Source organism: Rhipicephalus microplus, unplaced genomic scaffold (genome assembly GCF_043290135.1).
Source record: "Rhipicephalus microplus isolate Deutch F79 unplaced genomic scaffold, USDA_Rmic scaffold_390, whole genome shotgun sequence".
In the NCBI taxonomy this organism is placed as follows: domain Eukaryota; kingdom Metazoa; phylum Arthropoda; class Arachnida; order Ixodida; family Ixodidae; genus Rhipicephalus; species Rhipicephalus microplus.
The window spans coordinates 32,501-45,000 of record NW_027464954.1 but is presented as its reverse complement, the minus strand read 5'-3'; the positions used below and the strand labels follow the sequence as shown (position 1 = coordinate 45,000).

Here is a 12,500-nt window from a genome sequence, read left to right as displayed (position 1 = left end):
TCACTCGATCGCCAGGTCTGTTTGCCCCGGTGGTTCCACCGCCAGGCTTAAGCGCGAACTTTTTTTGTTTGTTTTCTTTTGATTAAGCGCAAGCTTTTTTCTTTGTTTTCTTTTGATTAAGCGCGGGCTTTTTTCTTTGTTTTTTTTGCATTCGCCCCGGCAGACGCGGTTTTTGCGCCGCCCCGGCTGACGCGGTTTTTGCCGCCCCGGCTGACGCAGTTCGGACTTAGCACTTTTCGGCTGTGCCTGGCTGGCGGCCCACTCACTCGATCGCCATGTCTGTTTGCCACAGTTTTCCCGGTGGTGCCGCACCCGGGCTCGCCCCGGCTGACGCGGTTTCGTGCCGCCCCGGCAGACGCGGTTTTCGCGCCGCCCCGGCTGACGCGGTTTCGTGCCGCCCCGGCAGACGCGGTTTTTTGCCGCCCCGGCTGACGCAGTTCGGACTTGGCACTTTTTGGCTGAGCCTTGCTGGCGGCCCACTCACTCGATCGCCATGTCTGTTTGCCACAGTTTTCCCGGTGGTGCCGCACCCGGGCTCGCCCCGGCAGACGCGTTTTTTTTTTCTTTCGCCCCGGCTGACGCAGTTTTCGCGCCGCCCCGGCAGACGCGGTTTTCGCGCCGCCCCGGCAGACGCGGTTTTTTGCGCCGCCCCGGCTGACGCAGTTCGGACTTGGCACTTTTTGGCTGAGCCTGGCTGGCGGCCCACTCACTCGATCGCCATGTCTGTTTGCCACAGTTTTCCCGGTGGTGCCGCACCCGGGCTCGCCCCGGCTGACGCAGTTTTCGCGCCGCCCCGGCTGACGCAGTTTCGTGCCGCCCCGGCAGACGCGGTTTTTTGCGCCGCCCCGGCTGACGCGGTTTTTTGCCGCCCCGGCTGACGCAGTTCGGACTTGGCACTTTTCGGCTGTGCCTGGCTGGCGGCCCACTCACTCGATCGCCATGTCTGTTTGCCACAGTTTTCCCGGTGGTGCCGCACCCGGGCTCGCCCCGGCAGACGCGTTTTTTTTTTTCTTTCGCCCCGGCTGACGCAGTTTTCGCGCCGCCCCGGCTGACGCGGTTTCGTGCCGCCCCGGCAGACGCGGTTTTTTGCGCCGCCCCGGCTGACGCGGTTTTTGCCGCCCCGGCTGACGCAGTTCGGACTTAGCACTTTTTGGCTGAGCCTGGCTGGTGGCCCACTCACTCGATCGCCATGTCTGTTAGCCACAGTTTTCCCGGTGGTGCCGCACCCGGGCTCGCCCCGGCTGACGCAGTTTTCGCGCCGCCCCGGCTGACGCGGTTTCGTGCCGCCCCGGCAGACGCGGTTTTCGCGCCGCCCCGGCTGACGCGGTTTTTGCCGCCCCGGCTGACGCAGTTCGGACTTAGCACTTTTCGGCTGTGCCTGGCTGGCGGCCCACTCACTCGATCGCCATGTCTGTTTGCCACAGTTTTCCCGGTGGTGCCGCACCCGGGCTCGCCCCGGCTGACGCAGTTTTCGCGCCGCCCCGGCTGACGCGGTTTCGTGCCGCCCCGGCAGACGCGGTTTTCGCGCCGCCCCGGCTGACGCGGTTTCGTGCCGCCCCGGCAGACGCGGTTTTTTGCCGCCCCAGCTGACGCAGTTCGGACTTAGCACTTTTTGGCTGAGCCTTGCTGGCGGCCCACTCACTCGATCGCCATGTCTGTTTGCCACAGTTTTCCCGGTGGTGCCGCACCCGGGCTCGCCCCGGCAGACGCGTTTTTTTTTTTCTTTCGCCCCGGCTGACGCAGTTTTCGCGCCGCCCCGGCAGACGCGGTTTTCGCGCCGCCCCGGCAGACGCGGTTTTTTGCGCCGCCCCGGCTGACGCGGTTTTTTGCCGCCCCGGCTGACGCAGTTCGGACTTGGCACTTTTTGGCTGAGCCTGGCTGGCGGCCCACTCACTCGATCGCCATGTCTGTTTGCCACAGTTTTCCCGGTGGTGCCGCACCCGGGCTCGCCCCGGCTGACGCAGTTTTCGCGCCGCCCCGGCTGACGCGGTTTCGTGCCGCCCCGGCAGACGCGGTTTTTTGCGCCGCCCCGGCTGACGCGGTTTTTTGCCGCCCCGGCTGACACGGTTCGGACTTTGCACTTTTCGGCTGTGCCTGGCTGGCGGCCCACTCACTCGATCGCCATGTCTGTTTGCCACAGTTTTCCCGGTGGTGCCGCACCCGGGCTCGCCCCGGCAGACGCGTTTTTTTTTTTTTTTTCTTTCGCCCCGGCTGACGCAGTTTTCGCGCCGCCCCGGCTGACGCGGTTTCGTGCCGCCCCGGCAGACGCGGTTTTTTGCGCCGCCCCGGCTGACGTGGTTTTTGCCGCCCCGGCTGACGCAGTTCGGACTTTGCACTTTTTGGCTGAGCCTGGCTGGCGGCCCACTCACTCGATCGCCATGTCTGTTTGCCACAGTTTTCCCGGTGGTGCCGCACCCGGGCTCGCCCCGGCAGACGCGTTTTTTTTTTTTCCTTCGCCCCGGCAGACGTGGTTCCCCCCCCCCCCCTCCGTCTTTCTTTTTGTTTTTTTTTTTCGCCGCGGCTGAAGTGGATTTTTCGGTGCCTCGACGCCCCGGTAGTCGCGGTTTTTCCGTTTCCGCACGGCCCCGGCTGACGCTGCTCGGTCACAGTCGCCTTTTGTGGTGATTGCAGACTTCTTGAGCGCGGGTGTTTTTTTTTTTTGTTGTTGTTGTTGTTTTATTACGCATTCGCTCCAGCAGACGCTGTTTAGACTTTTTGTTTCCTCTTTTATCCTGCGACGAGGTGACGAGGTTTATTCGGTGCCCCGCCGCCCCGGCTGAAGTGATTTTTCCTGTCCCGTGCCGCCCCGGCTGACGCGGTTGGGACTTCGCGTTTGTTCGGCCGCCACGGGTTTTGGCGCACTCGCTCGGTTGCTTGTTGTTGCCACTTGTTGCGAACCCAGGTTTCTTGAGCGAGCGCGGGCGTTTTTTCTTCCTTTCTTTCTTTGTTCTATGTGTTAGCGAATCGGCCTTTAATATCACACGAGGACTCACAACCAACAATTTTCAGTTTGAAGTGTAAAAAATCTGCAGGTGTTGACGTAACTGACTTGCCCCGTACCCTTGAGTACATCCATGAAGTTCTCGTAGTACTACTAAATCGCATTATTCCAAGTGGAGAAATTCCCATAAACTTGCAAACCTCTACACGAAAATCGGTGCGCGTGATAAAGTTGAAAATTATCGTCCGATATCAAATGTGCCTTCTATAACACAAATTCTAGGAAAAAAAAAAAAAAAACACTTGTTCGCCGTTTTCTGCGCCGTGACTGGCAGCACTCCGGCGAAGCGAAACGGGGTCGATTCGAGCACGATATCGGCGTCTTTCGACGTGCTCGCCGGCGACCGTCGCACGAGTACGTCGCACGAGCGCGTCTGCCGGGGCGCCGTTTGCGAAGCCGACGCAAAAGTGGGAACCGCCGCTCGGATGATCGCCGCTTTCGGCAGAGTGAGTGTTGGCACTCCGGGGAAGCGAAACAGCGTGAATGCGCCCACGAAATCGGCGTATTTTGAAGTGCCCGCCGGCGACCGTCGCACGAGTACGGTAAACCGCGTCAGCCGGGGCGTAGTTCGGGACGCCGACGAAAAAGTGGGAAGCGCAACTCGGATCTTCGCCGTTTTTGCAGGAGTGAGTGGCGGCCCTCCTGCGAGACCAAGAAGCATCGATTCGTGCACGAATTCGGCGCCTTTCGACGTGATCGCCGGCGACCGTCGCTCGAGTAGGGCAAACCGCGTCTGCCGGGGCGGGCTTCGGGACGCCGATGCGAAAGTGGGAAACGCTGCTCGGATGTTCGCCGTTTTTGGCCGAGTGAGTGCTGGCACTCGGGCGAAGCCAAACGGGGCCGATTACGGCACGATATCGGCGTCTTTCGACGTGCCCGCCGGCGACCGTCGCACGAGTACGGTAAACCGCGTCAGCCCGGGCGGAGTTCGGGACGCCGATGCGAAAGTGGAGAACGCCGCTCGGATCTTCGCCGTTTTTGGAGGAGTGAGTGGCGGCACTCCGGAGAAGCCAAGGAGCGCCAATTAGCGCACGATATCGGCGTCTTTCGACGCGCTCGCCGGCGACCGTCGCACGAGTAGGGCAAACCGCGTCTGCCGGGGCGGGGTTTACGACGCCGACGCAAAAGTGGGAACCGCCGCTCGGATGTTGGCCGTTTTTGGCAGAGTGAGTGCTGGCACTCCGGCGACGCGAAAGAGCGCGAATGCGCCCACGAAAGTGGCGTATTTGGACGTGCGTGACGGCGACCGCTGCAGGAGTACGAAAAACCACGTCAGCCGGGGCGAGCGACACACGGCGGTCTGGGTGCTTATCGCTGCTATTATAGGGGCACCCCGGCAGACGCAGAAAAAAAAAAAAAATTTTCGACCTTCTTTTTTGCTGGTCGAGCTCGGGTAACCCAGGTCGCAATGGGAGCCGCGCACGAAAGCGGCGTCGCGAGACGCGTTCGCGGTCGCTAGTCGCACGAGCTCGGCAACCGCGTCAGCCGGCGCGGAGTTCGGGATGCCGACGGCTAAGTGGGTACCGCTGCTCGGATGTTCGCCGTTTTTGGCCGAGTGAGTGCTGGCACTCCGGTGAAGCCAAGGAGCGCCAATTCGTGCACGATATCGGCGTCTTTCGACGTGCCCGCCGGCCACCGCCGCACGAGTACGGCAAACCGCGTCTGCCGGGGCGGGGTTCGCGACGCGTACGCAATAGTGGGAACCGTCGCTCGGATGTTCGTCGTCTTTGGCCGAGCGAGTGCTGGCACTCCGGCGAAGCGAAACGGGGCCGATTCGGGCACGATATCGGCGTATTTCGACGTGCTCGCCGGCGACCGTCGCACGAGTACGGCAAAGCGCGTCTGCCGGGGCGAGGTTTGCGACGCCGACGAAAAAGTGGGAAGCGCCGCTCGGATCTTCGCCGTTTTTGCAGGAGTGAGTGGCGGCCCTCCTGCGAGACCAAGAAGCATCGACTCGCGCACGATATCGGTGTCTTTCGACGTGCCCGCCGGCCACCGCCGCACGAGTACGGCAAACCGCGTATGCCAGGGCGGGGTTGGCGACGCCGACGCAAAAGTGGGAACCGCCACTAGGATGTTCGCCGTTTTTGGCAGAGTGAGTGCTGGCACTCCGGCGAAGCGAAAGAGCGCGAATGCGCCCACGAAAGTGGCGTGTTTGGACGTGCTTGACGACGACCACCGCAGGAAAACGAAAAACCACGTCAGCCGGGGCGAGCGACCCATGGCGGTCTGGGTGCTTATCGCTGCTATTATAGGGGCACCCCGGCAGACGCAAAAAAAAAAAAAAATTTTTTTTCGACATTCTTTTTTGCTCGTCGACCTCGGGTGACCCAGGTCGCAGTGGGAGCCGCGCACGAAAGCGGCGTCGCGAGACGGCTTCGCGGTCGCTAGTCGCACGAGCTCGGCAACCGCGTCTGCCGGGGCGGAGTTCGGGACGCCGACGGCTAAGTGGGAACCGCCGCTCGGATGTTCGCCGTTTGTGGCCGAGTGAGTGCTGGCACTCCGGCGAAGCCAAACGGGGCCGATTCCGGCACGATATCGGCGTCTTTCTACGTGCTCGCCGGCGACCGTCGCACGAGTACGGCAAAGTGCGTCTGCCGGGGCGGGGTTTGCGACGCGTACGCAATAGTGAGAACCGTCGCTCGGATGTTCGTCGTCTTTCGCCGAGCCAGTGCTGGCAATCCGGCGAAGCCGAACGGAGCCGATTCGGGCACGATATCGGCGTCTTTCCACGTGCTCGCCGGCGACCGTCGCACGAGTACGGTAAACCGCGTCAGCCGGGGCGGAGTTCGGGACGCCGATGCGAAAGTGGGAAGCGCCGCTCGGATCTTCGCCGTTTTTGGAGGAGTCAGTGGCGGCACTCCGGTGAAGCCAAGGTGCGCCAATTCGCGCACGATATCGGCGTCTTTCGACGTGCCCGCCGGCCACCGTCGCACGAGTACGGCAAACCTCGTCTGCCGGGGCGGGGTTTGCGACGCCGACGCAAAAGTGGGAACCGCCGCTCGGATGTTCGCCGTTTTTGGCAGAGTGAGTGCTGGCACTCCGGCGAAGCGAAAGAGCGCGAATGCGCCCACGAAAGTGGCGTGTTTGGACGTGCTTGACGACGACCACCGCAGGAAAACGAAAAACCACGTCAGCCGGGGCGAGCGACCCATGGCGGTCTGGGTGCTTATCGCTGCTATTATAGGGGCACCCCGGCAGACGCAAAAAAAAAAAAAAATTTTTTTCGACATTCTTTTTTGCTCGTCGACCTCGGGTGACCCAGGTCGCAGTGGGAGCCGCGCACGAAAGCGGCGTCGCGAGACGGCTTCGCGGTCGCTAGTCGCACGAGCTCGGCAACCGCGTCTGCCGGGGCGGAGTTCGGGACGCCGACGGCTAAGTGGGAACCGCCGCTCGGATGTTCGCCGTTTGTGGCCGAGTGAGTGCTGGCACTCCGGCGAAGCCAAACGGGGCCGATTCCGGCACGATATCGGCGTCTTTCTACGTGCTCGCCGGCGACCGTCGCACGAGTACGGCAAAGTGCGTCTGCCGGGGCGGGGTTTGCGACGCGTACGCAATAGTGAGAACCGTCGCTCGGATGTTCGTCGTCTTTCGCCGAGCCAGTGCTGGCACTCCGGCGAAGCCGAACGGAGCCGATTCGGGCACGATATCGGCGTCTTTCCACGTGCTCGCCGGCGACCGTCGCACGAGTACGGTAAACCGCGTCAGCCGGGGCGGAGTTCGGGACGCCGATGCGAAAGTGGGAAGCGCCGCTCGGATCTTCGCCGTTTTTGGAGGAGTCAGTGGCGGCACTCCGGTGAAGCCAAGGTGCGCCAATTCGCGCACGATATCGGCGTCTTTCGACGTGCCCGCCGGCCACCGTCGCACGAGTACGGCAAACCTCGTCTGCCGGGGCGGGGTTTGCGACGCCGACGCAAAAGTGGGAACCGCCGCTCGGATGTTCGCCGTTTTTGGCAGAGTGAGTGCTGGCACTCCGGCGAAGCGAAAGAGCGTGAATGCGCCCACGAAAGTAGCGTATTTGGACGTGCTTGACGGCGACCGCCGCAGGAGTACGAAAAACCACGTCAGCCGGGGCGAGCGACCCACGGCGGTCTGGGTGCTTATCGCTGCTATTATAGGGGCACCCCGGCAGACGCAGAAAGAAAAAAAAAAATGGGGACATGGCGTGCGTCACCGTGCGGCTTCGCAGCGTTGCCGAAGTCGCCGAGCCCTTCGACTGAGCCGAACGGCGGACAGGGAACGTTGGTCGGCCGTTCTAACCTGTCGGTGCCACGCCGAGACGTCGTTAAGGAAAACCGCGTCGTGGGCCTCTACGACGCCGTCGAGTCGTTGTACGTTTGGTGTCCAGCGTGTCGGCGGCGAGTAGCGGACACGTCGTTCACGACTTCGGTCTTTCGCAGTCGACGCGAACTTGCGGAGAGTCGTGGTGCCTCACGTTTTCGGCAGAAACCGCGGCGGAATTTTCCCGTGCGTGCGCGCACGACCTCGGTGCTGTGCCGTCAGCGTAGTGTTGCACAAACTCGTGGCCTACCCAAGGTGCGGTACGTTTGCGGCCGTATCCTCGGTGGGAATTTCGTGAGTAGGGTCGCAAATTCTACGACCTCGGCGGGTTTGAGAGCGACGTAGACTTGTGGCACGCTCAACATGCCACACGTTTCGGGGCACACCCGCGGTGAAATTTTCTCGAGTACGCTCGTATTAGGGCCCAAGGAGGTCTGGGTACTTATCGCTGCTATTATGTGGGGGTTCTCGTGAGCGGCGTACGCGAAAGCGACCGGGTGTCTGATATGCGGCGGGCTTCGGCCTCGTCAAGCGTGTCCTCGGGTCTGCTCCAGGGGAATCCACGGCAGTCGTCTGCAGCCTCATCCGCTTGATGCGTTAGGGGCTGGTTGTCGGACGGTGCCGTTTTACCACGATATCGAGGTGTGTTCCGTGTCGTCCTCGGGCGATTCAGATGCGAAAGCGCCGAAGACGCGGGCGTGACCCGTCGTCTGGCGGCTTTGCAGTCTCGGCTCCGTTGCTAGTTCCGGCCGGTCCACCGACAGTGCAGCGGGCTTGGGCAACCCGCACGGCGCGACCGAGTCGATGCAACGAAAAAGAGCGAGCATGAACGTGCTTCTTGCCGCACGGCTCCCACTCGTCTTTCGGGAAGGTTGTGCCGTAGCGAGCTCGAACGCCGTCATCTCGGAGTGCAAAATAAGCGTGTTGGGGCGCCTGAAGGTGGCCTCCGCCGCACACAGACTGCGTCCGGCCCGCCGAGGGCGAGGACGGACGCGCAGTCGAACGATTACCTGGTTGATCCTGCCAGTAATCATATGCTTGTCTCAAAGATTAAGCCATGCATGTCTAAGTACATGCCGAAATAAGGCGAAACCGCGAATGGCTCATTAAATCAGTTATGGTTCCTTAGATCGTTTCTTCCTACTTGGATAACTGTGGCAATTCTAGAGCTAATACATGCAGTGAGCCTGGAGCCCTTTGGGTAACGGGTGCTTTTATTAGACCAAGATCGATCGGGTTTCGGCCCGTATTGTGTGGTGACTCTGGATAACTTTGTGCTGATCGCATGGCCACGAGCCGGCGACGTTTCTTTCAAGTGTCTGCCTTATCAACTTTCGATGGTAGGTTACTTGCTTACCATGGTTGTTACGGGTAACGGAGAATCAGGGTTCGATTCCGGAGAGGGAGCCTGAGAAACGGCTACCACATCCAAGGAAGGCAGCAGGCGCGCAAATTACCCACTCCCGGCACGGGGAGGTAGTGACGAAAAATAACAATACGGGACTCTTTTGAGGCCCCGTAATTGAAATGAGTACACTCTAAATCCTTTAACGAGGATCAATTGGAGGGCAAGTCTGGTGCCAGCAGCCGCGGTAATTCCAGCTCCAATAGCGTATACTAAAGCTGCTGCGGTTAAAAAGCTCGTAGTTGGATCTCAGTTCCAGACGAGTAGTGCATCTACCCGATGCGACGGCTCGGACTGAACATCATGCCGGTTCTTTCTTGGTGCACTTCATTGTGTGCCTCGAGATGGCCGGTGCTTTTACTTTGAAAAAATTAGAGTGCTCAACGCAGGCGAGTCGCCTGAATAAACTTGCATGGAATAATAGAACAAGACCTCGTTTCTGTTCTGTTGGTTTTTGGAATACGAGGTAATGATTAAGAGGGACGGACGGGGGCATTCGTATTGCGGCGCTAGAGGTGAAATTCTTGGACCGTCGCAAGACGAACTACTGCGAAAGCATTTGCCAAGAATGTTTTCATTGATCAAGAACGAAAGTCAGAGGTTCGAAGGCGATCAGATACCGCCCTAGTTCTGACCATAAACGATGCCAACCAGCGATCCGCCTGAGTTACTCAAATGACTCGGCGGGCAGCTTCCGGGAAACCAAAGTATTTGGGTTCCGGGGGAAGTATGGTTGCAAAGCTGAAACTTAAAGGAATTGACGGAAGGGCACCACCAGGAGTGGAGCCTGCGGCTTAATTTGACTCAACACGGGAAAACTTACCCGGCCCGGACACTGGGAGGATTGACAGATTGAGAGCTCTTTCTTGATTCGGTGGATGGTGGTGCATGGCCGTTCTTAGTTGGTGGAGCGATTTGTCTGGTTAATTCCGATAACGAACGAGACTCTAGCCTATTAAATAGGTGCGGGGTTCCCAGCACCTTACAACCTTCTTAGAGGGACAAGCGGCTCCTAGCCGCACGAAACAGAGCAATAACAGGTCTGTGATGCCCTTAGATGTCCGGGGCCGCACGCGCGCTACACTGAAGGAAGCAGCGTGTCTTTATCCCTGTCTGAAAAGACTGGGTAACCCGTGGAACTTCTTTCGTGATTGGGATAGGGGCTTGCAATTGTTCCCCTTGAACGAGGAATTCCCAGTAAGCGCGAGTCATAAGCTCGCGTTGATTACGTCCCTGCCCTTTGTACACACCGCCCGTCGCTACTACCGATTGAATGATTTAGTGAGGTCTTCGGACCGATGTCCGGCGCGGCCTTTCGGTTGCGCCGGTCTGTTGGAAAGATGACCAAACTTGATCATTTAGAGGAAGTAAAAGTCGTAACAAGGTTTCCGTAGGTGAACCTGCGGAAGGATCATTAACGGATTGTGAAGGGTGAGCGCCTCAGCTGCGTCTGCGCCCGACACTTTCTGCCGCTGACCCCGTTTGGACGCGGGGTCGGCTTTTCCCCACGGGGCTGCCTGAATGTGGAGCGGCACCCCGTGACAAATTGTTGCGCCCAGCGGACGCCAACACCGCGACCTTGGACGGTCGGCCAGGTGGCGGACGCGGGTACAAACGGCGCAACGCACTCATAGGTCGGCTTTCGACCCGCCACTGCACCGTGGCTCGAAGCGCTCGAAATGCGCGACCCGACCGCTGCGGGACCGCCTAGTACTGTAAACAGGAGCGGCGGAGCGCGAACGGCGAGTCGTGGTTACGTCGGTAGAAGGCGAGGCTGCGCGTTCCCGAAACGCCAGCCGAGTGCCCTCCCGACCGTTCGAGCGTGCAAGAACGAGACCCGACAATCGCGCGGCGACTGCCAAGTACGAGAGGAACGGCACAAGCGTCGGCGGTCGGTCAAGGAACTGGCGATGTGACGGGTCCGCTGTGCACCAGTGCATACCGTCCCGCCGTCCGCGGCAAGCGCCTCCGCGTCCTCGGGTGACGGAGGCTGCCGGTCGGTTCTTGCAGGCGAGGGATCTCGCTGGCACCGGTTCGCGTTGACGCGCGGCCGGTCATGGCACGGCGATGCGACGGCCGAGGTGCGCAGTACTCGATGGAGGAACCGCACGCTCCGATGACCGTCCCGCCCTCCGCGGCGTATGCGTACCGACCGTAATGGTTGCAGCAGCGCCGGCCGGCTTTTGAATTCGCCACACGAAACACGGTGCGAGATCGCGGTTAGGGGAGCGTCGACGTTGCCAGGCGTTTTGCTTGCTGCCGAGGGAAAGGCGGCACGGCCACGTCGCGCTCGTCGCGATTAGCGGGTCTGCGCGCTTTGGGAAGGTGCCGCAACGACTTGCCGAAAGAGGAAGCACGGAAGAACGAGGGACTTGGACGTCCCGACAATTGAACGCACTTGCGGCCAGGCCCTTGCTGGCTTCGTTCTTCCGCCTCGAGTAGGCTCGTACGCGGCTCCGGCGCCGAAAGTGGTCCTTGGCACCGACTTCGGTGGACGTGGGAAGTGCCGCGCAAGTACGGCGCGCCTGGCTCCACCTGTTGGCTAAAGTAGGCAGCCGGATCGGCATTTTGGTGTGCGGTGGCAAACCGTGGATGCGAAAAAAGCTTGTGCGATTTCGTGGAACAAAAAGCGGGGGTCCCCCTTTTTATGCGGAGGAGACCGACCCGCCCGCCGTGGTGAACCGCGACGCCACGGTAAAAACGGGAGAGGCTTGTCGATGGGACCGTGCATCCCGCGCTCCACGGAGGCCGGGAGGCGGCCGCCCGAGGAAATGTGTAGCCGTCGAGGCCCGCATCTGCGTGCACTCTTATCCAAATGGGTGTACCGCAGGCATTTTCTGGTTAGGCGGGCCAATGAGAGCGAGCACACAACGATACCTACGGGTCCGGCTTGGAGAACCGGCTTCGACGCCTCCCGAGTATTTATAGAGGGGTGGACCACGAAAGCACTCGCAAGTAGCGGAAGCGAAACGCCGTCCGAAACACACCGTTTGCTCGATTTGCGGCAGCCGAAAAAGGCGCGGCAGAGTTTTGGAGTCCAAGCGTGCGCTGAAAAGCGCCCTTCTTGGCCACTGTTTGGCCGAGTGCCAGAAACGTTTGGTTTTGACTGTACGGAATTGAACAAACACTTTTTCACGACTCTAAGCGGTGGATCACTCGGTTCTCGGGTCGATGAAGAACGCAGCCAGCTGCGAGACTTGGTGTGAATTGCAGGACACACTGAGCACTGATTCTTTGAACGCACATTGCGGCCTTGGGTCTTCCCTTGGCTTCGTCTGTCTGAGGGTCGGATCACATATCAAGAGAGCCTTCGGCGCACAAGGGAACGTGAGCCGTCGACTCGTTTTGACCGCGTCGGCAACACGGACAGCACGCTGAACACCTCACAGCGAGCGCCAACAGCGGCCACTCAAGGGCGAGACGGTGGCGACCGTCGTGCCAGAGCCCAACCGAAACGGGGGCGACCGACTGCATTGAGGATGTGGCACCTCGTTGAGACCGCCGCAGGACTTCGAGTCGGAAGGAAGCCTGCAGGGAAAGTGCGGTCGAGGTTGCGTACTCCTCTCTGCGACCGGGCGCGCAAGAGCTGCGAGAGCCACGGACGCGCAACTTTAACGCACGGTAAACACGAGGAGCGAAAGCCGGCCAGCAAAGCTTCTCCAGCCGTGCGCAAAGTGCGCGAGATCGCAGCCTTGCGTTGCGCTTGTTGCCCTCGAAGTAAGCAGGGTGTCCCGTAGACCGGGCGCTCGAACACGCTGCGGGGCCGTGCCTCCTCCAGGCTTTGCCGCGCGAACAGGGAACGTTCGCGCGCAA

General features: G+C 60.7%; 2 non-coding genes across 2 annotated transcripts; both read left to right on the top strand.

The window, feature by feature from the left end:
• The first annotated feature begins 8,289 nt into the window (after window positions 1-8,289).
• LOC142794234 (small subunit ribosomal RNA) lies at window positions 8,290-10,104 on the top strand. The gene has a single exon (XR_012892179.1). It is a non-coding gene; the product is annotated as a small subunit ribosomal RNA (ribosomal RNA).
• Window positions 10,105-11,823: 1,719 nt separating this feature from the next.
• LOC142794247 (5.8S ribosomal RNA) lies at window positions 11,824-11,976 on the top strand. Its single transcript, XR_012892187.1, has one exon. It is a non-coding gene; the product is annotated as a 5.8S ribosomal RNA (ribosomal RNA).
• The last annotated feature ends 524 nt before the right edge of the window (window positions 11,977-12,500 follow it).